Source organism: Strigops habroptila, chromosome 1 (genome assembly GCF_004027225.2).
Source record: "Strigops habroptila isolate Jane chromosome 1, bStrHab1.2.pri, whole genome shotgun sequence".
In the NCBI taxonomy this organism is placed as follows: domain Eukaryota; kingdom Metazoa; phylum Chordata; class Aves; order Psittaciformes; family Psittacidae; genus Strigops; species Strigops habroptila.
In genome coordinates, this window is record NC_044277.2 from 31,614,680 (window position 1) to 31,634,330 (window position 19,651).

The 19,651-nt window shown below is 39.1% G+C and overlaps 1 protein-coding gene across 2 annotated transcripts in view; it reads right to left on the minus strand.

Moving 5' to 3' along the window:
* Positions 1–18,750, minus strand: part of HNF4G (hepatocyte nuclear factor 4 gamma) — a 61,009-nt gene extending 42,259 nt beyond the window's left edge. The window contains exon 1 of one of the 2 annotated variants that reach the window (XM_030485615.2): positions 18,683–18,750. The gene's annotated coding sequence lies outside the window, so the exon portion shown is untranslated. Of the gene's footprint in view, positions 1–18,594; positions 18,650–18,682 lie in introns of those variants that run through there. The other variant, XM_030485623.2, reaches the window with a different exon arrangement.
* Between the last annotated feature and the right edge of the window lie 901 nt (positions 18,751–19,651).

Below are 19,651 nucleotides of genomic sequence, written 5' to 3' on the forward strand. Positions count from 1 at the left end.
ATTTTAACACATCATCTGTTTTAAGATTTATGATGCGGAGTTTGTGGAAAAAAGAACTAAAGTGTCAGTGTTTGTTATTACCCTGCTCCTTATCCAAAGCTATTGAAATAGGTACAAAAATCTTTCCTGTATCCCTACAATGGCTGCCATCTTGACTGACATTAAAATGATGTGTAAAAGGCACTGATGGAATCTCTCTTTCAACTTTTTAAATGGGTTTCCAGGTCCACATCCAATACCTGAGATGCAGATGTACACTAGAGGTACCCTGTGCCAGTAGGTCTGCAGCAACAACAAATTTCACAGCCTCATGAATCAACTCTTTTAAAGAAGCCCTGATGAAGACATGGAACAACGGAAGTCTGAGGAATGTCTGTTTATCCGGACAAGTCTATGTGTGACTTCGTTAGCAATTTCCTTTCATTACGAAAGCTAACCTTAAACCTAATCCGAGCCCTACCCTTTGTTTTCTATTGAACAATCATTAATCCAGGAAAAAATCCCTCCATCTTAACCCTTGATAGCTTTGCTTCTTTAAGTGCATTTTTGAGGAAATTTGCCAAAGTCTTTTTGGAAAATTAACAATACTTTGATATGTTGTTAATTCAGATGTTAATGTCTAAAATCACAAGCAGAAAGCATTTCAAAGCTCCTGAGCCTGCCATACTCCATCCTTGCTACATATTGTATTGGGATAAGGTCTGGAAGGGCACCCCTTGTTCCCTCTCACTAGCCTTCCTGGCAGGAGAAGAGCTTTGGCGTATGCTTGCTCTTTCAAGACAGGACAATTGCAGACCAGGACAAGGGGAGCACACAACACCAGGAGGTCCACTGAGGCACACCCACCTCAATAACATATCCTTTGCCTATACCTAGTGACTCCTTGAAAAAACTGCAAGCTTATTGCTGTGTGCATTCCCACTGCAAAAAATGCTTTCTATTAGAGATTTAAACTTGTTTGGTTTATTTTTCATCAAGCTTACTCTGTATTTCCACAGATGCAGCCCTTTTTAGGAGAAAAAAAAAGATAAAAAAATTACATGGCATTTACCATTTTCCATGGCATTCTGGTCCTATGATACAGCGGTGCACGGTGACATAACAACAAAAGCCTAGCAAGACATATTAGTAAATATGAATAATTATGTAACATGATATTTGAAATAACAGTACTTGGGATCAGCATGAAAGTCCTGATTTACTAGTATTATGTGCAAGAACCAAATGTAGAAGAGCTGAACAGGTGAGACAGAAAATATTTAAGGTAGAGCAAGAAGAGTCCTGGTTTCCCACCTTCTGCTGTCCTGCAGATGGCTTCCACACCACCATAGGAAACCACCTCACTGCTGATCACTCTGAACGCAGCCCAGATGCCTTGGGCTTTAGATGGCAGCTCTCTCTGCAGCTGCTGCCAAACAGACTAGTGATAATGGACTTACTTACCTAAAACCAAAAAATCACTCTGCGATGAAAGAAACACAGGTCGCAAACAACAGATGCTGGAGCACAGTCAATAGAAACACAGCACGTCTGCATTCATTTGTGGTGGAAGGTCCATTTTTTTATATAGTGCATATTATTTAATTTGTGTTGTTTGAGGTAGTTTGGGAAACACTAAACCAAAATGAAGTAAAAATACACATGCAAAAACCTAGACAAATACTAGAGAACTTGAAACATCTTTTGCTACGAAAAATATTAATAAAAATTCAGGAAACACATAATGAGGCAGAAAAGATATTAGAATAAGATCTGTCTTAAGAGGTCTGGTGAAACTAGCCTAATTTCACAATAAAATATAGCCTGAAGCATAAATTTTCCATTATTTAGTTTTCTCAGCTATTTTTATTCACCTAACAGCAATACAAATCTGTGTAACTGTGTAGATACAGAGATCTCTTGTGTAATCATATTGCCTATGTATATGCTTTTAATTAACAAACAGCAAACAACAATTATCTAAAGCTGAATCACTGGTTTTACATGATACTACCTGTCCATCCTCTTCAACAAAAGTACACAGGAACAAGATGAATGTCTTTGCTCTTCTGCTCCTGTTTCAGTGGAAATCTAAAGATTCAGGGCTTTTTAGACTCACTTTTTAGAAGTTACATGGAGTTTGATATTATGTAGTTAATTCACATGCATGAAGATGGATCCTCTATAGACATGTCATCTTTGGTAGCAATGACTACTCCACAATAGGAAAAATGTACTTTAGATAAAGAGACTAAAACAATTCAAACTACCTTATTAGCAACAGCCCCAGCAAGTGCTATCAAAATCTAACACCAACACACTATTTCTTCCAAGACAAGACATTATTTTCACCAAAAGAAAATTATCTGTAAGGGTGTGTGTAACAGTGCCCTCTGGTGAGTATGTGCCTAAGCAAGATGCTTTCGTAATAAGGGTAGAGAGATTTCTGTGGCAGATAAATAATTTGGATAATTTTGCAAACTGAGTTAAGGTATAACTTTTCAAAACCAGCACCTAAGAGGTTAGATGTTTTGAGATTCTAATTACTTACATGCTCACTTTTTAAACATAAACTTGCATGAAGAAAAAGACAGTAGCCTTGACTAGGTGAAGATTTATGAGTGCTATAGGCAGCATAGCTACTTTTATGGTTGAGAATGTAATAGATCCTAAGCAAACACTGATAAGTCCTCTGTTCTTCTGAGAAGTATCCACCCACCAAGTGTCCTGACATTGGAAAGCCCCACAGTTTTGATAAGAATATAGGCAAACTAACTGTAGAAAACAACTTCATTTCTTAAGTCAGTAGAAAACGTTCATCAAATGTTTTGTGGGCAAGGGCTGTGTCTTCCTTCATTATTGGTCAATGACCACTGAATTTTCAATTCCACTGAAATGTGTAAATCCTCCTGAAATATGTGATATATATATATACGCACACTCCTAAAATACACTTCTATGTATATTTATACATGTATGTACATTTAAAATCAAGTTAAAATATTAGAGATACTTGTTATTGAACCAAGGAGTAAAATTCTACTTTCAAAAGGTTTGATTGTCAAACACATCAGAAGGTATGTCATTTAAAAAAAAAAAAGTAGATATGAAGTTGTGGTGGTAGTTGATGCCTGAAAATACAGTTCTTGTCTCGTTCATTACCTGCTATCTGGGGTGAAACCAAGAGTATCTTTACTGGGAATGTGATGCTCCTTCGTCAGTACCTCCCAGCGATCACATCTGCTCTGTGTCTGAAAGTACCCTGCCAGTTACTTCTAGCCTCCACAGTGCAACCTGAACTGTAACAGTGCTCTCGTAAAGACAGGAAGACCTAGGGAAATTACCAGAGCTCTTTGTATCTATGGTGTTTGTACTGTATAAGAATGAGAAAGTGAACTTAATGAAAATATCCTAGTCAACCTCTCTATATCTTACAACAATCACTCTTCTCACGCGTATTAAATATGCCTCATCACCATCTTTCTCTGATTGTGGTGACTAATTAACTTCACAGTTTGTAAGGAAGGAACTTGGCAGTCCCAGTTGGTTGTTTAACAAATAACCAGCTGTCCCCAGAGGACTCAAAGGAGTCACTTCCAGCCAAGTTCTTTTGGGCCACGTATAAACACCAAACAAAAACCCACCTCAGCAGATGGCAGCAAGAAGGAGTGGGGGACAGGATAGGTACAATGTCATCAGCAAATAAAAAATCTGACTTTTACATTTTTTCGTAATGTTTGGTCAATTTATTATAGAGACTGTGATAGCTACATTGGACACTGTAGGTCTTGATTATATCATATGGCTCATAGAATTTATGCTTTAGCCTCCTCTAATACATTTATTTAACACCTCCAAACATCCATCTATCAGATTTCCCAAAACAGCGGCAACAGGACTTTCAAAGGAGTACGAGCTAATTAATTTTAGACAAAAAAAAAAAATAGTGTGGTATGTTGTAAACAGCAACAACTAATTAAAATACTTTCAAAAAGTTAAAAGTTCTCCCTCCTTTGCAAATTGTCACACTGACAAGCAAGTAGATTGAGTAAACGCTTTCCAAAATCTAACCCAGTTTGCCAGCAAATTCTACATGTGGAAAATAAAAATTATTTGATTTATTTTGGCAAATAAAGAAGGAAATGGGCTGTGCAAGTCAGATCTGCAGTAGAAATATTAACTTTCCTAGTAATACTTTAGCAAGCACTAAAGATCCTAGAGCAAAGACTACTTTTTTATTATGGCATCAAATGGCATTCAGCCTCATGAAGCCAACAAGAATCACTGTAATATATGAAAAACATAGTAATGGTTCAAATCAGTTTAGGGTCTGCTCTGAAGCTCAGATGTAGGATAAGCTAGAAGTCAGCAAATTAAGTTACTGGCTTTTAAACCTTGCCATCGTATACTTCTGTATAGCTCAATAGATACTTCTAAATTAAGGCAGCTGTCAACAAAGGACTTTATTCAGCAGCAAAATAGAAGAGTGAAATTATAGTTTAAGATGTCATCATTTGCTTATGCAGGAGAAGTAAGAGCTCGGTAGTCACATAATGTTAAGCATTCGTCACTGGTGAAGTAATTGGTAGCTGAAAGTACTAGGATGAGAATGTGGTTACCAAGCTGATCATTTTGGTAGAGTAAAAAAAATGTATATCCAGGGTCTTTGTAAGCAATGCTGCATGGGAATCTAGAGGAAGTAATGCAGGAATTTAAAAACAAACAAACAGATATGAAACAGCACATTTCTGCAGAAAACCTTAGCAAAGTGACAAAACCTGAAAAATTTGTTACAGTTCTTGTAAATTCAAATAGATTTGACTGTAATGGACATTTGTTTCAGGTAATAAAAACAAGAACAGAATAAAGTTGGAAACACTGTCCTGCTTGGGGGTTCAGCCCAGGCTTGTTCCATTTGCTGCAAAGCTCCACTTTCCCTAAGGTGCAGCGCACTCCCTTGTGTGCCACCAAGGCTACTGACGAGCCTTTGTAAAAGAGTTAAAGGCAGCTTTACTGAAATGAACTCTTTATTAATCAAAGACAAAATAATTCTCCCTCTTCCAGCCACAGAGAGAAGGGGACTGTTATTTGGAAAGTGAAGAGCCCTGGCACTCCTGGCTTTTTTGGCTCAAAATGGTGCATCTCTCAGTGCTGTGCGGCATGATTGCATCAAGCTGGCTTTATTCTTCTGTTCACAAAGGGGTACTTCGCATGTCTTAGATCAGTCACAACTTGCCCCAGTGATTCTAAATGAAAAAAAAAAGGCAAAAAGCAAAAAGCAAAACAAACCCCAAACTTATTCTAGATAAAAAAAACAAAAAACAAAAAACAATGCCAACTGGCAGAACACATTGAGTGCTACCGATTTTCCTGTGCATTCCAATATCTCAAGGTGCTCTGAAAGCAATTTTGCATGGTAAATAAAGTAAAAAGAAATCCACTTTAATCTATTTATTCTTTCTTTAGCTGTGTTACATGGACAAAAGATGGTTTCCTTTCTTTGGGCTGTGGGATCACACCATTACTACCCTTCAACACAAAGTTATGAGAAAAAGCAGGATGAATTTTTTTTTTGTTTGTTTTATCAAGTTTTTATAGTGTCTACATTTTCCATCTCAACTGTTTTTGTTCAAACTAAATCTAGCTCAAGAAAAAAAAAGTTCCCACCTCATTTCCCTGAGAACCTAGTTATTTTATCTACCTCAACAACCAAGCTACTCTACCTTGTCATTTCAATTTTCACATATTTTCTCTTTGTGTATTTGTTCTATAATTCAATAAAATCTCATCTCTTCAGCCTACTGCCATAAACTACTGCCTGGAACAAAGCTCTCTCTCAAAATCAGTCTCAAACAAAATGAGAAAGAGAAAATCACAAATGAGAAAGTGGACCACAACCAATCCTATGGGTCCCATTCTCACAAGGTCTGCAAGTTATTTTGCTTCATCAAGTAAACCTGAACTACGGGAAGGTATTATCACCTCTCTCATTGCCGAATTAGAAAGTGTTAATAAAAACAAGACCTCCTTCCAGGGACATTGGAGTGTCAATGTTAACCACTGATTTGATTGAAATACACTTCTTGATCTTAAAAGTGATTACCAGATGAAATACAAACAGCTGATATTTTATTGTTTAAATAAATGAGGGGACAGACTGTCACACATCTGGTGGAATTACTGTTGCTAAACTATGATGACTATAAATAGTAATTATTTACTGTAATGGTAACACCTAGAAGTTCTTTGTGCTCATCCGAGTTTTCTCTCAGACATATAACAGCCCAAGTAAACAAGAAGGCAACAAAAACCTTTATGTTTATGTCATCTATACCTCTGCACAAAGCACTTAGCTGCAGAGGCTCTCACAGTTGAAAGAACTTTTAGCTAGAGATAATCTTATTTTTGTTTCAAAATTTAGGACATTTATTGCACTTTCTTATACTACCTGTTAAAAGCTTTGTAATTTCTGACTTTAAATCTCTGCATGTGTTTTTCTTCTCCTGTTCCTACAAAGCCTTGAATAGCTTTGTATAAGCCCCACATGCTAAAGCATCCCCAAGAAAGCTGTGATAGCTGTAACTCATAGGACTCCATTATGAAGCTTTCCCTTGAAACAAAAATTTGGCAAAAAAACCCAACAAAATTAAAGCACTTATATAGCAAACACAAATGCTGGAATTGAGCCACTATATGTGAAATTGTGACTTAAAAGGACTGAGCAAATAATCAACTAAGGTTCTCTACAGTTAGAAAATTCTTTGTCATATAATGGTGGCCTTAAGTAACTCCTGCAATCAAGAACAAGCAATTGTTTGTATCCATACTGTGCCATTGTTGAGATACAACCTAGGCAAGCCCATAAAATTGCTTCAATGAAACTACATGCAAAGGGAACTAGCACTGAATTAAAAAATCGGTTTCACACAGTGAAAGTGTGTTTTAATGAAAACAATGGAATTCATTTTTCCTTCTGTTACAGTGATTTTTAAATTGGTGTAACTCAATTAATTGAATTTCAGTCAGCAGAGAAATTAACGACAGAGTATGCAAAATATTCCCACATGCCATGTGATAGCAGTGACATACTAATAACAGCATATTGTTGCTGATGTTCCTAGAGTCTTCGGGACTATTAAAACAGTTTCACATTGTTGAGAAGCTGTACTTAGAATTCTTTATTCAGCTGCAAATAGGAATTCTTATTAATAAAGGTGGGTTTTAATTCTTCAGCTGAGCTTTTAGAAAGTTAGGTTGCAGTGAAAAATTGCTAGCATTTCTTCATGACTTTTCAGGTTAGTACCTCTTTCTTATCAGGTTTACCCTGATGTAATTCTGTAAGTGTGCATATGGCATACAAGGAGATATTAATGAACTTGACAAGCTGCACTATATTAAAAATAAGCCTCTGATGTGCATATGTATACACACCTTGCAAGACATGAGTATTTCTCTAACTCCTTCAACTTTCCCATTGCAATATTGCAACATAAACCTATTGCTACTATACCTGGAAAACACTAATTTTTCAAGTCTCAACATTTTGTTTTCATTTAAGTAAAGAATCCTTCCTTCGTGGACTCCTGCAAGGCTCAGTTCTGACTGCTGTTTCTCTTCTCTCCCAGGTCATCACCTTACTTCTTCCTAAGAACTGAACCTGAGGTCATCAGTCACCTATACTCTCAACCACCATGCCAACTTCAGTGGTGCTTATAGGCACTTTAATACCTGTTAGCATATTTCCTTCTTTGTCCCTGCTGTTCAAGTAAGTTCTCAGCTTCCTCTTGGCTTACAACACCAAAGCCTGAGATGTGCTCAAACAAAGCATCTCTTTCATTATTTACCCCTTCTCTCTACTCTTTCTCAACTGCTTCTATATTTCATAATTTCAGCACCAATCTGGTTCTTCTCCTCCTGCATCTCATCTGCTTGCAAACTGCCTGCTGATACCTGAAAGATGTTCTATATATAAAGATTTCCTTGGCAGACACCCAGAGTGGGGGTTGGTTTTTCGGTTGGTTTTTTTCCCTGAAAAACTGTGAGGGGAACAGCTTACTCAGACCCAGACCTAGCAATGGAAAGTTTTGCAGATTTTGTTCCTTTTCAAAGATACCTCCACGCAGAAGTCTAACTCTGTTCAGTAGTTGCTATGACTGATGTCTGAACTGTGATCTTCCTGGACATAACGACTTAGGTGCTAGAAGCCAGTCACTTCATTTCATCCCTTCCAAACGTAACATGGGAGAGCAGAGCCTTTGGAAGTATGCCCCACACACATCTTCACCAAATACCTCATCTTGACTTCCATCTGTTTTCAATTCAGCTACATCTCTTTCTGCCCTAAACCCAAGCTCTCCAGTCCTACAGATGTACAGACTGTGGTCCATCCTCTAACACACAGAATGATGTTCCTGCTCCTCACCCAAGAGTAAGTTACAAAAAAAAAAAAAACAAACCTTGCTCCCTTCCCTCTCCAAAGAATTTGCTTGGAAGAAATCTACAGCCATGCAAGAAGAACATGGTATATACAACATTTTTTCATGCTGCAACTGCCTACCAACCAGCTACATTTAATATACAGCCAACTGTTCTCCTTGTGTCCTTAGCAAAAGTTGGTGGGCTACTCAAAAGACAAACAAAACGAAAAAGAAAAGCCAAACAAACTCCCAAACACACACATACAAAACCCAGGCATATATGATCAGACTTTGTGCAGAAAAAAAGATAACTTTGAACACTATTCTTACTTATTAATACTACATCTATAACTTCCACATACTTATCTTGATTCAGCTAGGGCAAGGCAATTCAGATGGAATTGGACAGCTATAATAAACATGGAAGAAAATATACATAGTGAGAAAAATCAAGCTTTATATTCATATAGGTTAAAAAATTTACAATTTTGCTTAAATAAAAATATGCGTAATTGGTTTTTAGAGACACACTTGGAAAGTTTGAAATGAGCTGTTTGGACATAGGTATCAACAAAGACAGAATCAGCATTAAGGCTCAATAAACAGGCATCAAGACATTGCTTGGGGAATTAAAAATGTGTGGGATTCTTTCCTTCACTTCAACCAACTCCATTTCTCAACATAGCTTGATAAACCTTAATTTTTTATTTAAGTAACAGTCTACAGTAAGCTTCTTACGTGTGGGACATCATTCCAAGGTGTTCTAAGTGAAGTTCCTAGAAATTGAAAAACATGTTGGTCAAGACCTCAACTAGCCAATCAATTATTCCAATTTTATTTTGAATTTTGTATCTTGATTTTAAATATTATTTTGAGGTTCTACTACAAAAAAAACCAAAAACAAAAGCCAAAACCAGAAAACAAACAAACATTGAAATATTTATTGCTCTGGCCTTTATTTTGGTAGAGATTATTTTTTAAAAATGAATTTAAATAAACAGTTTGCTTAATTTAAAACTCCTAAACATTAGCTGCATGTTAGAAATAAATATAAATAAATATGCAAATATAAATATATATATGAAACATATATACTTTATAAAAAGTAAGAATTGTTTAATAAAGCAGCTGTTAAATTTTTTTTCTTACAAATATATCTAGTATAGCTGCATCTGCTTTGGTATTGCTGCACATTTTACTGCATGAAAAAGTAGATGTCACTCTACTTATAAGCATAGCAAATCTTATTTCTTCACACATTCATTACATACGACATTCAATATTTTTCTAACTCAAATAATGCCTATCTTCAGGTTTTTCTGTAGGTCATCATCAACCCGATCCCATTTAATTTTGTTTGGAGTAATTCCCACAGGGTTACTGCAAAGAGTTTCAAAGATTCAGTATCAGTAAAGGTTGCCAACTATGCATAAAAGTGACCCTTTCTCGCACTATAATCTGCTCAAAGAACTTCCAAAACACTCACTGGAAGTTTTATATAAAAGTCAACAATATTCTTCTATGTTATATGGTGTCTTTCCTTTCAGGAACTTAAAACCCTTTGCTTTAAATGTCGACTGTGCCTAAGTATAGGGCCTGTTTTCAAAACAATTTCTATATTTATTCACATTGACCATCCACTTTCTAGTGGGTGATTGCACAGAATCTTTAGGAGTGCATTTAATCTTTTAATCTAATTTAATTTTAGTACATTTAGTTTCCATGAAAGAAATACAGCAGATGAAAGAAAGAAGAAAGCAGTGGCCTCATACTACCTACAGCACACTGTGTATCATCACTAAGTGTCTGACGAACCACAGTTTGAGAACCACTGTTCTGTTCAACTGTAAACATAAGTATTTATAGACTAACATCTATGTTTAGTGTCATAAACATCCCCTTTGGTCGGAAAAATTAAATTACATACGCTGTTTAATATTAGGTGGCTGGTTTCTTTTCTTTTTCTTTTATTCTTTCTTAAATTACAAGGGTAATGAGGCATACAAAATGATTTTAAATGAATTTAGGAAAGGATGTAAGACTTGCTTTATAGGAAGCTTATTGATTTTCAAGTGGAATCTAACTATGTCACATAGTAATAACAGCATTAAATGTTTTGTATCAGGACAAGAATGTGAGCAACTTGCTGACTTGTATGATTCACAGATACAGAAAATACACATACATACAAATGCTGTATCTAAAGCTTGAGATACACTGTAAGTAGTTCTAGTGTTTCCAGGAAGAAGATATCCTTGTACATACCCCAGTTCTGATATAACTACACTGACTCTAGGTTCAAGGTCATCTCAAACAGCCAACATTAGGTCTGACCAAAAAATGGGTTCAAATTTTGAATTCACTGGTATTAGGATCAGTACACAGAGAAAGAGGCAAAGATGAGGATGCTTTTATTCTTTGGCACACCAAATCCAAATTGTCTATGGAAAGCATCTCAGCGGAAAGAAAGCGATTCCTGTAAACAGCAGCCACTAGCAAGCCACAGATTTTTCTTGTATCCAAAAAAGTATGTCTTGACTTACCAAGGATTACAAGAAACACTGAATTCTTTACCTAGCTAAGAGCAATGGAGCATCTTTAATTCTCCAGGATCACAACCTGCACTTGTGGTGGGTAGATATAACCTTTCCAGAGAAGTGCACCACAAATTCGTTTCAAGATTTTTAAAGCATTAGCGGGTTCATGCCAGAGCTCCCTAAAGTTTTTGTTTTGAGTTGTACTGGCCTGGCATAGAACAGAACTCTTAAACTGAAAAACAGAAATCTATTACTTTGACTACCTAAAATTACCAGACGAGGCAGACAAAGAAGCTGTTTTCATAGTGACTTCCTAAAGCAGCTTCCCCACAGCAATTTAACTATGTTACTTTGCCCAACTAATGAAATAATTCTGTACCAGGAACGTTTTTCCTTCATGACTTTCCCTATACAGCTGAGGTTTAACAGGCACTTTGTTGGCTTGAAATGCTGTACAATGCTGCTTTTCATCCTCTTATGGACAGCAACAGCTCCACCTCACAAATTCAAGGCTACTAGATGCAAAAGGAGAACATAAAGAGTTAAAAAGTTTGCTGCAACCTCATAGTTATGTTCTTAAGGCCATTCAAAGCTGTGCTCATTTTCTACCTGCCAAGGTTTTTGCAATTCATACATGTATCTTGATTTCAGAATGCTCATTTATGCTCTCTGGTACCACAGAATCTTGCGAATGGTCATTGGGAGTGCTTTTCAATTTCTACCTTCTTTCAGCTTCAAATACATCTTGGAAAATAAATTACTTCACCTATAAGCTTTAAATAAGGTAAAAACCTCACTATTAAGTTCTGTACTAATAAAATTAATGGTAAAATTTCTGTTAAAATTTCAATCCCTTTCTCAGCTAGAGCCTGCAAACTGCTTAACATTTCCTTGCTCTTGAAACGTAAACCTATTAATTGAGAGTTTCCCACTTTTGCTCCATTATTAAAAAGGCGTTTATAGGCTTGCTATTGGAAATATTACTATAGTGGAGTTGCTTGTTCTATTAACCACCAATCAATGAGATGTTAAACGTGAGAAACGAGTTACCCTCAGTCAGTTTTTTGAGCAGGCAAATCCCCTACTATTCTATGCCCCAGTCAGCTTACTCTTTTTGTCAAGAAAATAAAAAAGATATTTTGATGACAGAACAATTTATTGTGTTCTGGCTTAAATATTCTAAAACTTCAGCCTTGGTTCTCCTCAAAACTGACCATTCTTTTCAAAGGGGACAGCAGAGATAGGCACACACCCCAACCTCAGCCACGGAAGTTCAACATCCACTAGATCAATGCAAGCAACCCTGTATCTGGCAATTTAAGCAACTATCTCAACCTGGCACTTTTGTTATGGGGACAATGACCTTCAGGAAAGGTGAGAGATAAAGTGGACAAGCAAGCGGTACTAATGCCTTGAGCTGCTGCGGTTGTTCCAGCTGAGCCTGAAAATGGAAGAGAAATGCATCAGCCTGTGTCAGGGAACTTGTACTGTTTCTTCTCCACTCTTGCTTATCTGCAAACAAGGGCATCTGAATGAATCCTGAAAAATCTGGCTGAGAAGATGGACCCCAAATTAACCAAAAGCTCAAACCAGACTTGTGTTCTGTGAAGTACAGAACGTGGCTAGATTTTTAAATGTAGTATGGATTGTAAATTCCTGGGAGCTGGGGCTCTGGTTCATCCCATTTATGTTTTACTCTCAATGCTGAATAACAGTACTTAAGGAGATACAGACCCTTTAAAGTACTTTTTATGTGAGATAAGTTCTTTTCATCTTGACTCACTTTAAACCAAAAAAAGCTGTAACCAACAAATAAGCAAACAGAAAACACCCACAAAGTTAGCCTAATACACCTGCAATTAGCTTAATGCATTTTGCATTTTTACAACTAAGCTTCTTCCCCCTAATCCTGAGGCTACCTTTTGTTCTTTGGAAAAATTCCAGTGGAGACTTCCTTTTATTTTTTATTTTTGCAGATAGTGTTTTGTCTTTGGAAAAATTATCTGGTTTTCCATGAAAGCTTGGATGTCAACACCAAACTCTTAAAGGGACTTGTTTGTATCCCTGTAATTTATCTAGAAGATTCTGAAATGAAATATAGCAAGAAAAATCTGATTTTAAAACTGAATGCCTTCCTTTGCAATTTTTTTTTTTTTCTCTTACTATCATGGCCAAAGTTATTCATATTACTATGATCAAATCTAAAATTCTGCCTTAAACTTATGTCAGACCAAGTTCTGGCATTTCAAAACTTAAGTAAACTAAAAAGCACTGTCTCTAAGTGTCCCTAAACCACTTGTTAAAATTACATGTTTGATACTAATATAAAAAGTCACTGATCCCAGAAAGTCAGATAAAAAAAAAAAAGTTAAAAGCAATAATATAGAGCAAGACCCTGTAAAACGTGAACTGAAACAAGAGGCTTGAAAGACATTAAAGCCTCTTTAAAAATGTAAATCTTTTTGAAATGTTTTGGATTTGGACATTAAAGTCAGGGATACCACTGTTCTCTCAAAAAGCAAGCAGGATATTAAATAAGAATAATACATACCTGTTATACAGATTGTGTCTACCAGTAAAATCAGAACTAGTAGTAAAAGCTATGCATTGTTTTCACCGTTCGTATGTAAAAAGCCTACTTCCATTTTTGTGAGGACAAAAGAAGAAATACAGATCAAAGTGTAACTGCCCAGAAACTATATGAAACTACGTTTCATGCAGCCAACAACATACAGGATCCCACCTAAGAGGGTCACTGCATGGCTACCAAACGGTCCAGCAGAAAAGACTGTTTTCAACTTGTCTAGCAGTTGGGAGCAGGGGACTAATAAACAGGCGAAGTATTTAGCAATTTGATGAACAAAATCCTGCCCATTTACAAAATCATAATTTCACCCTTGGAAATACAATAGCAGGTGCAAGCCAACAACTGACTACACGTATGAGGTTCAGAGAGAAGACAATGAGTGTGTATTAATGTGCAATCACAGTGAGGTCACTATCTCACTTCTCTGAGCAGTGTCTAGACCTCTACTGGGGGAATTTTGTCTGCTAATATATGTCAGTCTGACATTTCCTTGCAAAAGGAGCATCATCATCCTGAAGGACATAGCAAAATACATTGTCTGCAAGACACTTTGGGGTGTGATTCTGAAACAGGTGGTATCAGTAAGAATCATTGTTCTCATCATAGTCATCAATTTATAACAAAAAAGAAAAAAAAAAAAGAAAAGGAAGAAGAAAAAGAAACTATGTAGCTGCAGAAGGCGCAAAACCTGCCTGAGATACATGACACAACAGTGATCGCAGTGAGCAATCTCAAAGCATCTGGACCATCTCTAAGGATATCAACTGGTCCCACTCAGTGCCCAGTGTTGATACTTCTTTATCTCAGCAGTCATTGGGAAAAAGAAAAAAAAAAAATTCTTATTTAACAAAGAAAAAGGGAAATTCAATCTGCATAACTTTCTGCTAGTGAGGCCCATTTTGGTTAGCAAATAGCTGGCTACTGATGGACATTGCTGTCTCAGACAAGTACAAACCAGGCTGGTGTAGCCTAGCAACCTTATGCAAAAATTATTCTTGGAAAGGGGATTCTCATTGCAACACTGACACAGATGCACTATCAATTGCAAGCTGAGTCGTATTTTTCATTTCACAGAGGCTCGATCTCCCCTCTCCCACCTGAGCCAAATCCCTGTGTTTGGGCAGGTACTGTCATACATACACATCAAGAAATCCTCTTCCATCAGAGAACTAAATACAAATAAAATAAAAATAAAAGCCTAGGGGCAAACTTTACCATGCTAGGAATAGATAGTGGAAACAGTGCTATTTGTATGTGTCTGTTGCAGTTGGATTCCCAGCTATACACGAGGCAAGGAATATCCATGCAGCATCTTGTATACTGCTGACTGTAATGTATGTCCTTGTTGCCTGGATACCTCTAGTGAATTACCGAGCAAAGGTGCGAGTCTTTTTCCTGGTAAGTATTAAATAAAAAATCCCAACCTCCTACTTCATAAGAGGCAAAAGATGCACATGCAGGCTTCCTGCGCCAGTGCCAGCCGAACGCCAGAAAGAGACAGCTCAAGCCTTGAGAATTTTAAATCTTGTGGGTTGCCGTGCCACGTTATGAACTAGATCTCATACCATTCATCACCCAAGTTGCAGAAAAATAGTTCAAGAACTCAAAATAATGAATTCTGTCATTTCCAATAGAAGTGTGCAGGGAGAATTATGAATGAACCTTTTAGAAACACGTATGTGGAGGGAGATTGCCCTTCTACAAAACGGAAGCAGCAGGCTTCTATTTAAATGGCCCAATCCTGAAAGCGAGACCTTTCATTTTCAATTAACTTAAATTGACAATTGAGAAAGGTTTGAAAATGTTGTTGGAGCCTTTCAGTTTGATAGATTTCAGCTCTGACATTACACACAGCATTCTGACCTGGTTTTCAGGGGGTGTTGTTTTAAAATTGAGAATTTGAAATGAAAAATAATTGATTCAATCAAAACTGTTGCAAGACATTCAAAATCTTAATCATTAGAAATGCATTTTCCATGTTTTTTTCATCATATGTTATATAATGCATCATTCATTAAGATATATTAGAACCTAAAAGCCATGCAACATTATGTTACGTTGCAGTGATACTTTCACTGAGAAATTAAATTCTATCACAGAACATATTACCATGTACAACAGGCAACTATCCACCACAGAAATAAAACTTTCTTTATATTCTAAAGCAGTCTACGTTACCAGCCTACATTACCAGAATTATTTAATATTACACACTCTGTACCAACATGACACGTCATAGGCAAACCAAACTAATTTTCAGGTTTTATATTCACTTTCAAACACAAAAATGGAAGACTTCAGAACAGCTGACCTACTTCATTAAATAAAAAAAGAGAATAAAAAAGTCAGAGAAAATTTCCAAGATTGCGAGCAAGAGACAAACCTTGAAATCATTGAGGAGTAAGGCAGAGAGATCCCCGCACTGAAAGAGTCAGTTTATTAATATATCAAGTACATTATCAATTAATATATCAATTACATTGCCCCAGCTACTTGACAGATATAAAAGCACAATCTGCTCTGCTCAGAACACCATTATACCAATGATACAGTCTTAAATCAGTTGTAATTATTACTGTTGTTATAACAGACTCAATTCCCAAATAAACAAAAGCAAACAGACAAAAAGTTGGTTTTTTCCATTATGTGGGTTACCACATTACTAGTTTTGATTTCTATTTTTTTTTCCCAGAAAGTCTCTTTCAATTAATGACCTGCTAAGAAGAATTAATATTTCTTAAAGTCATGTCTTGTTTCTAGTAGTCAGTGGAAATTGTTGTACATGGGGCAGATTTGTACATAACACTGATGACATGTGCTGGACCCCAGTTTTCCACCCCAGACATAAAGAACTTGAAGAGACAACATGATCAGTCTCTTGTAGTATTGAGTCCATATGCACATGATCTAAATTCTGCCACAAAGTTTGAAGCAGGAGCTGTGTCAACCACATGGAGTTGTGTTCTTGCACTACTGTAGCTGTTTGATAAAGCCAGCAGGATCAAATACGACTTGATTCAGAGACTCAAATTTGACCAAGCAATACCAGGCCATGTCTCGGGGAACAGGTGTAGCAAAGATGCGTTTATAGTAGAACACTTTTGTTAGGGAGCTGGCCTGGAGAGGATTTAATGATGTGCTCAAATCAGCAATAAACTTCAACTGGCCATCCAAGGAACTGGCTATTATAGCCAGGCCACAGGAATCCCATTTTCCTAGTTGTACGTCCTGTGTTCTTCCCTGCTGGGAGGCAGGACAGAGAGTAGTGGTAGCTCCATGCCACCTGAAGCTTTTCCCAGTACACTACCTAAGGGTACTTAAAATAGCTGTCTTGGAAATGTAAACTGGACCTCTGAATTGCTCTAGTTCCACACTACTGCTACTAAGGATAAAATTCTGAAATAGAGACATTCCTCTAGTTATATGAGAGAAGCTGCCAAGAAAGTTATGATTCCTGTTAAGGAAACACAAAGTTTGTGTTCTTGGAAATACATCTAAGAGTGTAAGCTGCTAAAATTAAATGGTAACACCATGAATAAGATAACAGCATCCTCATCTTGTCCTACACCTGATTTTTTTATATCTTCATTTTGGTTTGGTTTTTTTGGTTTTTTTTTTTTAATATATGTATGAAGTGAACCTTAGGCAGCCTGGTGCACTTCAATATGAGAGAGAGGGACGAGGAGATGAGTACTGGGCAATGGAAACAGCGCTTTTAAAATTCTTTTTTCCTCTCAGCGCTTCAAAGACTGAAAGATGAGAAGTGTGAACTGCATTACTACTGAGCATTTTGTCCCTTTTTCCCTTATCATATGACTATAAGAAGGAAAGAGGAAATGAATGAAATTACCAAAATATTGTTCATAACATTTGGAAATCACTTGCCTGTACATAAATGTTTCATAAGCCTCCTATATAAGTTGTAAAAACTTCTATTCTTAAGGAATATTGGGAATTACACAGTACGTTATAGATTTCTTCAGCACTTAAACAACTCAAGGATTTTGACAGCTGTGTAGCGTAGTAAGTCTTATTCACTAAGTCAGTTTTAATGAACTCAGCACAAGCTAACAAAGATGTTACTTTAAAGTACTCTGCTGTCCTTGATGAGAAATCACAGTAAATAAATGTATGTGCAGCACTGTACAAGAAAAGGCCTACACAAAGTAAAGTTCAATTTAACACCGCCATAGTTTACTATGGCATAGTATTCACTGTTGCAAATGTGAAAACTGGCTTTGAAATAGTGTTATCGTTGCAACCTCCTGTCCACTTCCCAAAATGCTTGACTGTACCTCCTATTTCAGTGTTCAGGAACAGATGTTCAACTCACAGGTGTGAGTGACAGCTGAAAGTTGGCTTTCATCAAAGGTACCCAATAAACAGTGCACCCGCAACAGTGCAAAAACACTGGAAACACTGCTGGGTCCACCTGCAAAACTCATCTTTTGCTTGCTTTCCTCCTTTCATGTTTGATGTTTTCTCTTTTATAATTATTTTCCCCTAAGGGAAGTATTTCAGGATTCTCTATCAAGGCTTTCAGCACTAGCCAAGTGCTATTACTACGGGCGGCCCTACAATAACAAATCTGCACAGGTGATCCTGAGGGTGGAGAAATAAATAAGGGAGGCAAAACTAAAAAGACTTTAGAAAATCCTCCTAAACCCGGTGCAAAGCCGTGACTTCGGCCGTCAAGGAGTCACAAATGCCAGCGCTGCCCCAGGCTGCAGCGCGACCGGTCGCCGGGCCGGGGGCCGGGACCGTGCCGGCCCGCGGGGGCGCAGTAGCGCGCACCGGAGTGGAGCGCAGCGGGGCTGGGCTACAGTGGGCGGCCGCGTCCGGGACACGCACCCGTGACCCCCGCCCTTGGGCCCGCGGCTGCGCCCAGCGCGGTGCGTTTCTCCCGGAGCGCCGCGGACGCCGATAACAGGGGCACGTGACCAGGCGTATTGGGGAGGAAAATATATATATATATAAAATATATATGTATTAAAAAATAAAATATGTATAACAGGAAATTCCCCCCAAAGCGGCTGCGGAACGCTTTCCCACGAACTGGGTCGACTTTCCCCACCTTGCACACTTGCCCCCTCCGGCGCGGCGGGCTGCGCGGGGCGGTGTCACTTGGCGGCCGCCGGCGCCTCCAGCCCCCGGGAACTTACCGGCGGGGCCGCCCCGTCCCTCGGCCTCCGGCGGCGCGGTCGCGCGTCAGGGCGGCGGCATCCCCCGGGGCCTCCTGCCTCCCCGCACCCCCCGGCTCCCCTCGGGCGTCCCGGCGCTGGGCTGCGTGACTTGTTTGGTGCTCCTGGCACCGTCTTTACCATATGCTGTAGCGGGAAGGAGGAGGAGGAGGAGAGAGCCTGTGTGTGTGGAGAGAGGGGAGGGGGGGAATTAACTTTGCTCAATGGCGACAGCGCAGCAGCCTCAGCCCAAGCATCAGATCGATTTACTAAACAAACTGAAACGTGGGTGGGGATGTTAAACAGTAACCAGCAGCCTCAATGAAAACTGAAAGCCGCTCCTGCCGACACCGACTGGCCCTGCACGCTGCCCGCGCCCCTCCGGCGGGCGGGACAGTCGCTCCCGGCCCGGCCCGGCTCAGCCCGGCACCGCTGGGCTGCGGCTGGCGGCACCCACGGCGTCGCGGGGGGGCTTTGCCCCCCAGGCCCGGTACCCCGGCTCCGCGGCAGCGCCCCTGGCTGCCGGGACGGGGAGCAGCCAGTCCCTTGGTACCTCGGTCCCTCGGCTGCCCGCGCCGGGTTGCCAGTGCCCCTCTGTTTCCCCAGGGGGAAAACACCTCCCGGGCCGCCCTGCGCTGCCCTCGGGGGGCAAGACCAGCCGTCCCGCAGGGCCCCAGCGAACCGCGACCCCCGGCCGTGGGGCCGCCCCCGCTGTCCTCAGCTCTCCGTGGTGTTCAGTAGCCACAGATTTACACCCAGACCTCAAGGGCTCTCCCCACCGGCTGTCGCTCTCTTTGCTGCACTGAAGCTGTTATGGGGTGCGTCGGGGGACGGGGGAGCCCCCCTATTTTAGTTAGGCGCCCGGTGGTATAAAGAAACAGGACCAAATACGGGGATATCTGCAAACTCTGGGATCCCTGCGCTAGAGAGGCTTCGTCGGCCTCGTAGGGA